The sequence below is a fragment of the Pinus tabuliformis genome, chromosome 9 (genome assembly GCF_031772625.1).
Source record: "Pinus tabuliformis cultivar Carrire ecotype Pingquan chromosome 9, CPIR1, whole genome shotgun sequence".
In the NCBI taxonomy this organism is placed as follows: domain Eukaryota; kingdom Viridiplantae; phylum Streptophyta; class Pinopsida; order Pinales; family Pinaceae; genus Pinus; species Pinus tabuliformis.
Window position 1 is genome coordinate 1,841,888,169 of NC_142307.1, and position 7,704 is coordinate 1,841,895,872.

A 7,704-nucleotide genomic window follows, 5' to 3' on the forward strand; every position below is an offset into this window, starting at 1 on the left:
GACCCCTAGATCATTCATATCAAACTTTGTTTTGGTTTCTGCTTTGAAGTGTTCTGTCATCATAGTGTCTGCATAAAGAATATCATCTATGTAAAGGCATACAATAATAATTTTACCTTCATGAGTTTTGGTATACAAAGTTGGCTCATGGTTGCTTCTTAAAAACCACTTTTTATGAGATAAGTGTCGATGTGACTGTACCAAGATCTTGGAGTTTGCTTCAATCCATACAAGGCTTTCTTCAATCTATATACCTTATGCTCCCATCCTGGAACTTCAAAACCAGGAGGCTGCTCTATATAAACTTCTTCCTGCAATATACGATTTAAGAAAGCATACTTTACATCAAGTTGATATACTTTTTGTTTGTGTTGATATTTTGTGGACAAAATAGTTCTAACAGTGTCTAACCTTGCTACTGGAGCAAGGTTTCACCATAGTAGTATTGAGAGAATCATTTAGAAACTAGCCTTGCCTTATGCTTCTCAATTTCTCCTTTTTCATTCAGCTTGGTCTTATATACCCATTTTACACCAATTTTGGTTTTATCTCTTGGGAGATCAGCTAATTCCCAAGTCTGGTTCTTCTCTATGGCAACAATTTCTTGGGTAATTGCATCAAAGCAATGTTTTTCTTTAACTGCATCTTCCAAATGGGTTGGTTGAGATAAAAGAAATGAAAACATATTATGTTGGTCAAACTCATGGTCTTGTTCATATATTTCTCTTTCTGATTGTCTTCCGAAGATGTTGAAACACCGGTGGATTCACTACTTGAAGATGTACCATTTTCGGAATGGTATGGCTCTTCTTGAACCTGCAATCTTGGTAGTTTTGGTGGATAAAAAGGATGATTTGAAGCTTCATCAACATGATCATACCAAGATTTTTTTTCAAAAAATTTAACATCTCTGCTTAAAACAAACTTCTTGGTAACTAGATTGTAAAATCTATAGGCCTTTGACTACTCACTATAGCCTACAAAGATACATCTTTCACTTCTATCATCAATCTTCTTTCTTAGCTACTCGGGAATATATGCAAAAGCTATTGATCCAAAAATTATAAAGTGAGATAAATTTACCTTTTACCATTCCATGCTTCTTGAGGTACTACATCTTGGAGATTGGTTGTTGGAGATTTGTTGAGAACATACATTGTTGTCAAAACTGTTTCAAATCAATAGTCATTAGACAACTTCTCACGTAGCATACATTTGGCCATGTTCATGATTGACTGATTTTCCCTTTCTTCTACTCCATTATCCCATGGAGTATATCTTGTTGTGTTATGTATGATGATTCCTTGTTGCTAACAGAAAGCTTTGAAGTCATTGGAACTATATTCTCCTCCTCTGTCTGACCTCAAGACCTTCAAAGGCTTTCCACTTTGCTTTTTTGCTTATGCTTTGAATTATTTGAACCTTGAGAATGTATCTGATTTATTTTTGAGAAAATAAACCCATATCTTCCTGCTATAATCATCAATGAAGGTCAAAAAATAAAGGCTACAAGCAATGGACTGTGTCCAAATTGGGCCACATATATATGTATGGACTATCTCTAAAGGCTCTTTTGCTCTTGAGGAAGATGTGGGAAAGCTATCTCTTTTACGGTTTGCTAGAATATTGATTTCACAACTACAATCTTTTTCATTTATAACAGGGATACCAATGACTATAGAATGTTTTTGAAGCAAAACTAGACTCTGCACTGGGATATACCCATACTTAGAATTTCATAGTTGAGACTCATGTACTCTTGACACATTGTGGGCAAAATACTATGAGATATTTCAACTTCTGAGAGTCAATGGAAACATCCTATTATTGTTTTTTTCAACCTTTTCTATCAGTCTTCTATTGGGAAGTTTGTCATAAATATAACATGTGTTCCCTTGGAATATTACATCATAACCATGTTCCATCAATTGACCTACACCTATGAGATTATTCTTCAGATGTGGGACATAATAAAAATTAGGTATATATTTATGCTCATTATGTTTAGTAAGAACAGAGACAGGACCTTTCCCTTCAGCTTCAATAGAGGAATGATCTCCAAGAGTAATTCATGATGTTATGGAAGCATCAAGATAAGAAAACAAATTTTTGTTACATGTCATATGATTGTTGCAACCACTCTCTAGCAACCAAAGGTCCTTGTTGTCTGTGTCTTCAAAAAGATGGCAAGAAAGAAACATTGTTTCAAAGGATTCTCCTTCATTGTTGGAGAGATGGGCACTGCATCCATGCTAAATTGATTGTTTCTTTCTGCATTCATGTTCATAACACCAAAATTTCTTACAGTAATATCATTGAACATTATATTTGCTCCTTGTTCTACTTCTCTATGTTTGGTTCTGTGGAAGTCTCAATTGCTCTGCTGCATGCTGATGTTATGATCTACATGTGCTTCGACCTTTGCCTTACTTGTTGTCACCTCTATATACTCTGCCTCTGTCTCTACCAAGAGAGCGATGTGCTCTGAAATCTTGTTCCAGGGAATATTTTGCGAAGTTAAGTCTTGTCTCGTGTGCCAAAGGTGATCCACACAATTGTTCTATTGAAAAAGTTGTAAAATCTTTGGCTTCTAGAATGGCTATTAAAATCATGTCATATTTCTTGGGCAAGCTTCGAATGACTTTTTCAACAATCTTCTAATCTGTAATGGTTTTACCAATGAGTTTGATTTGATTGGTTATTATCATCACTCTAGTCATGAAGTGGAATAAAACTAAACTAAACTAAAACTAAAATGACTATGATACTTAACGACTAAATTAAAATAAAATTAAAATAACTATAACACTTAACAGACAATATAATCAAATGTGATGATACTTAATAAACAATAAAATCAATATGTAAATAAAAACTAGTTAAAAATATCTTTCAATAGATTTCAATATATTTAAGACTTGAGAGTGAAAGGTAATACGGAAATGGCAAGCAAGTGGACCCGTAGGATGTTAGTATTTGTTATTATATTGCTCTAAAAATCTGATATCGATAAGGATATCTTTAAAATAATATTTTGCGTGAGATTTTAATATAAATTCATCACATGTGACTTTGACGAAAACATGCAACAACATAGGGATCATGTAGTTGCATATCTTATAAAGATACTGCATATCTTATAAATGATATCAAGTGTTTCGTGTCACCCACTTCATCACAAATGTCTACCAGTGACATGATGACCTCTCACATCTGTCAAAGAGAGAATTATCCAACTACTCATTTTAAAAAAATAAAATCCGATTATCCATACTTTTCCTTCACAGAAATTTCTAACATCTTTGGAAGAATGAAAGGATCCCATTATTCATCGGTTTCTTCCATATAGCATTTCAAATACCAACAAATTCATTTTTTCTGAATATAGAGTCGTTGCGGTGGTCCTTACTGAGAATATAGAGTCGTCGAGAAAGCACAGAAATGAAAATTAATTGTCGTCTTCTCACAAAGGATCTGCAAGATAAATTTTCGGTTAAATTCAGAAATGGTTTTTGTCTGTGTGAATTCGCTCAATCCAAATATACCCATTGGACATTCCGAAAAATGATATAACATATTTTACGGTGGTGAAGGATATGTGTTCGTGATATCGAATAACTATAAAGAGATTAGATATGCTTCTAATAACTTTTTTCAAATGAGAAAGTCAGTGCATGTATATATAGTTTTGTCTCAGATTGGACTACAGAGACTTGTGAGACTAAACTTGTCACGACCCCACACTATAATGTTTTAAGATTATTTGTGGGTATTGTGCGGCACCGACACAATTTCATCTTTTTAAGTTACTTTTACCCAAACTACGCCTACTTCCAATATTTAGCCAGTTATTTGTTCAAGTGTATTCTTACTCAATTATGCAAAGGAATTACATTTACTTCAATTCATATTATATCTACTTCATCAATGTGCGATATTGTAAACAAAGAATACAAGTATATGATGGGAGGGGGAAACTCCCCAAGTAGTTCGCCCCAACTATTATAATTATTCAAAGTTACAAAGTATCTTTACAACGGGTCAGCCACACCAATATGCAATGGGCTATCTCTACAAAATATAATGGAAGTGCCATGCCCTTACGTTGTGCGCACTCATAAAAGTAAACCAACCATGTGCCCAACCTGTCATTGATGCACTATAGGAAACCCCAAGAAATTTTCACCCAAAGTAACCAAGTTCGGCCCTCTCCCACGGAAATTTGACCTTTCAAATGTTTGGCCCCTCTTCCTTTAGCGAACTGCCCAACCTGCATTTTTACCAAGTTGTGCAACCCTTCCTTCTTGTTCGTCCCACAGTTCTGCGATTCACCTTTTGACTTCATGTTTTGTGTGAGCTCGTTGGTGATGTCCTCCTCCAACTCATCCCACTCCTACTTATACATGTTTGTCGCCACCCTTGTGTTTGAGTTGATGCCCCTCATGTTGAGTCGATGCCCCTTCACATGTGTTAGCCAGCATAACATATGTGCATATGTCGCGTGGTGTTCGCCCATAGCTTTCCAAGTTCTACACTCAACACCCATGCCCGTCAAATGGTTCGTTTAGTCAGCGTTCCCATCATTCGTCCACACGCCCACCCATGCGCACATCCTTCCCGCGTTCTCCAACTCACCCAAGGCTCCTCTCTGTGCCCATGCATTCGTCTCACCTTCTTTCTTGGTGCTCTCTTGCCTGCACGTCACACATCAGTTCACCCTTCGTTAACGCACTCGACGCCCATGCGCTCACACACTCGAGTGACTTGGGCACGCACGTTGCCAACTCCTTCAATTCGTGTTTTGTGTGTTGCCCTTGGACGCCTAGCCTTTGTGCAAGTGTGTCCACCATGCGACCTACCCACTCGGTTCAGTATTTTGACTCTTCAAGTGTCTGTCAGAGGTCATGGGTGACCCCTGGCCATGGTGCCAACTCAGGGCCCTAACATCCTCCCCCACTCTAAAAAGGTTGTCGCCTTCAATAACATCATCTCAGCAAACTCCATCACTAAGACCAAATGTTGCAAAGTGCTACCAACTCCAACGTCAATCGTCCTTGCTGCATAACTCCTTCCCTTCATCACACGAACCTCCACCAAGGCTTATGAATCTATGTGGGTAAGACTCCTCAATCGATGGTCATCAGCCATAACTTTCCATAATCCTCCATACTGCCCCATCTCGTGGAAGGTTTCTCCCTCCAAGTCAATTGTATGGTACCACTGCAACATATATCGGGCCAACCTACTACATCTCGACATCATTGAATTGTTGTTGCAATACTTCAACTCAACTCCAACATATCTCAACGCATTTCATGATCCCATGACTTGAACTAGTTGGGTAGCTAATCCAACTATCACATCTAAACCATGAGAATGCACCTCCTCATGCCTTTGTCAATCATTTCTCCAACATTTTGTCACATCTTCAACTCGATCAAGAACTCTTCCCATTAATCCAACGCTCAATGTGCCATATCCAGGTCCATGAAGAAGTCTCCATCTTATCTACGATATGCTACGCACTAATGTTGTGAAAGAGGAAAGTTCACACCTGCCTCATCATCCCATCCATGTGCTATCCATAGTCATAGACCAACAACCTCCATGTTCATAAAAAATTGCTAAGTCTCAGCAGATCAACCCATGCCTAAGTGCTCCCACCTAGGCACCTCCATCGTTGCAACTCCATCCAACTCCAAAGTGTCTCGCCTCTATAGAATCCATGAAGTCACTCCTCACGAACACATCCCATACTATGCCTAAGGTATGTGTCCCATACTGCATCAAAGTCAGGTGTCAAATTGACCTCAGCTCCTTAATGAACCAGATACTCCAAGACACCATAGTATGAAGTCTTCATTGGTTGTAACTCTCTCAAGTCATCATAAGCTTCTAATAACCATCTCCATTCAACATTTCAGCAAGCACACTTGTCTCAATCACAAGAATCATCACAAGTTGCCTTTACCCACTTCATTGTATGAATGCTCTCATAAGCTGCCCATGTTCTCCTTCAAAATGACCATGGTCTTGTTGTTCTTCAAAATGACCATGGTCTTGTTGTTCGAACATGTCCAACATATCCATTGGTCCATATGTAAAATGTCCTCATGTCGCATCAGCAAGTCCATCTTTCCCACATCCCTGCCTTGGAAATTCTCCTTGATGCCAATATATGACATGAATACAAGTGCTCTCGCTTGATGCCTCTGCATGAAGTCTGTCATGCATCCCTTCTTCTTTAACTCGATGCCCATGACTTTGGTTTCCCAACATGTCCACTTCAGCAGACCCATCACAACTTCAGTCGTCACATCCTTTCTTTCATTCAGGTTCATGCCCTCAGTCACTCTACCTTCATATCATTATCACATGTTCCTTCCTTCATCCTTGTCTCCCCCACTACAGGTCCACCAATACTACTCCTTGGCCTCAACGAAACTGTAATGATGAAGTACACCCAAATCATGTGTATATCAAGTTTCCTCCACTTCATTTCGGTGTGCCCTTCCTTCATTCTATCCATGAGTCATGTCAGACACCTAGCCAATTCTCCATTCAGCTAAGCATGACTCATTCATTGCAAAGTTCATTACGTTCCACCATTTTTACGAGCATTCGCACCTTCTACCCCAAGGTTGCAAACTACCCCAACAAGTCCTGCAACAAATAATGTTCAATGATGCCCAACTACACAAGGTCTCATCCCAATCATCCATCAAAATACTTTCCATTGCATCGGAAAACACATACTCCCTTTGCCCATCTCTACATATGGCCCATCTTCTAAGAATTCCAATGAAACACAAGTTATAGTAATACTTACATTTTCATGAGGTCACTCCAAGTGAGTGCCTCCTTCTTCCGATGGTTGCATTGTGCACGAATCTGGTTCAACTTGTGCAAGTAATATCGCGCCAAGTTCCTCCTCTTCCGTCGGCACATTTGCAACACTTACTTCCTCATCATATATTGCATCTTTGCCTTCATAGCAATCGTTGGCTTCATCCCGCCCAACAGCCCATCCAAGTCGAAGAATCTCTCCTTTAACTTCATCCTCCAAAACTTCAAGTTCATCCCGAACTGTACAAGGTCTACATAATTATTTCATGGCACCCTAGCCAACTTTCCATTATTTAACTCAGCCCTTGACCCAAGTCTATGTCATTGTAAAACACGTCACACGGCAACCACAAATCAACTCTTACACTTCGACCTTCTCACCCAAAAAATCATGGCAGTTGTGCCTCCAAGTACCCAATCCCTTTAGCTTAGCCTTGACCCTGACATGCCTCTACCACTGCCAAACTTCAACACTTCAAATTAGGTCGGTATTACTCGAACCAAGATGATACCATCTGTCACGGCACCACGCTATGATGCCTTAAGATCATTTGTGGGCATTATGTGGCACCGACATAATTTCACATTTTCAAGTTACTCTTACCTAGACTATGCCTACCTCCAACACTTAGTCAATTATTTTTTTAAGTGTTTTCTTACTCAATTATGCAGTGGAATTACATTTACTTCAATCCATATTACATCTACTTCATCAATGTGCGTTATCCATCAACAAACATAACAATTCAACAACAATGAAATATCGTAAATAGAGAATATAAGTATATGATGGGAGGGGTAAACTCCCCAAGTAGTTCAACCCAACTATTATAAATCTTCAAAGTTACAAAGTATCTT